A 925-nucleotide genomic window follows, 5' to 3' on the forward strand; every position below is an offset into this window, starting at 1 on the left:
AACTGGCTGCTTATCTTGCTGCGCATTCAGCCATGTTAGCCTGCAGAGGCAGGAAATGAACAGGGTGGAACGGAGGAAAAGCAATATGGCCGTTCCTTTGCCACAGCTTTGGAACACCAGGTCAGGATGGTTTTGGTGTAAATGTGACAGTGCAGTCCTGCAGATGTTACCAACCCAGACTGCTTTTGGCAGGCAGGTCTCCAGGAGCCCAGCTGGGCGTCTGGATGGTTACACAGGCATGAAGTGGATTTTTCAGCATCTCATGTGTGCGTCTGTTGAAAGGTGCACGCCGTCGTGCCGCAGCGTAAGCCCCTTACAGACCTCCTTTATTTTGTCTCAGTTTAATGCTTTACTAAACCTTTTGTGAGATCCACTTAAACCATTTGGTGTGACAAGCACAATTTGGCCATTATGTGCAATTACTTTGGAGCCGTTTGTGAGGTCTGGGAATCCAATGAGTCAGTCTTAAAAAAAATAAATAAAAAAAAAAGTCTCCAAATTTAGTTTACGTTCATTTATATGAAAAGTGGCATAACTCAGCTGCAGCTCATAGTAATGCAACCATGTTATAAAGGAAACAAACTATTTTATTCCTGAGGTGTTCTTTTAAAAAAAAAAAAAACTGGATGCTCAGAAATATATTTTAAAAAGTGCATTGACATGATCAATCCCAGCTACTGGAGGCTCACCCCTCACTTCATTTAAATGACATGATAAAACACACAAAAAGAAATATCTTCACAGCTCATTAGCATTAAGCATCTTGGCCCCATGTAGCTGCAGAGCTCTTCATCAAGTCCCCATAATTTTAATTAACCCAGGATGAGGAGAGGTGGTGAACTCTGTCCTGCTCAACCTCCTCTGTGACACACACACATACACACACACACACACACACACACACACACACACACACACACACACA

The 925-nt window shown here is 42.9% G+C and overlaps 2 protein-coding genes across 3 annotated transcripts in view; both read left to right on the forward strand.

Annotated features, from left to right (window-relative positions):
* The window catches only part of LOC119414734 (neurexin-2), a 1,264,057-nt gene that overhangs the window by 449,841 nt on the left and 813,291 nt on the right, over positions 1–925 (forward strand). The window lies entirely within an intron of this gene.
* Positions 1–925, forward strand: part of LOC119408335 (neurexin-1-beta) — a 447,382-nt gene that overhangs the window by 45,743 nt on the left and 400,714 nt on the right. The gene's annotated exons all lie outside the window — the stretch shown is intronic.

Source organism: Nematolebias whitei, chromosome 1, assembly GCF_014905685.2.
Source record: "Nematolebias whitei isolate Nwh7 chromosome 1, NemWhi1, whole genome shotgun sequence".
Taxonomy (NCBI): Eukaryota; Metazoa; Chordata; class Actinopteri; order Cyprinodontiformes; family Rivulidae; genus Nematolebias; species Nematolebias whitei.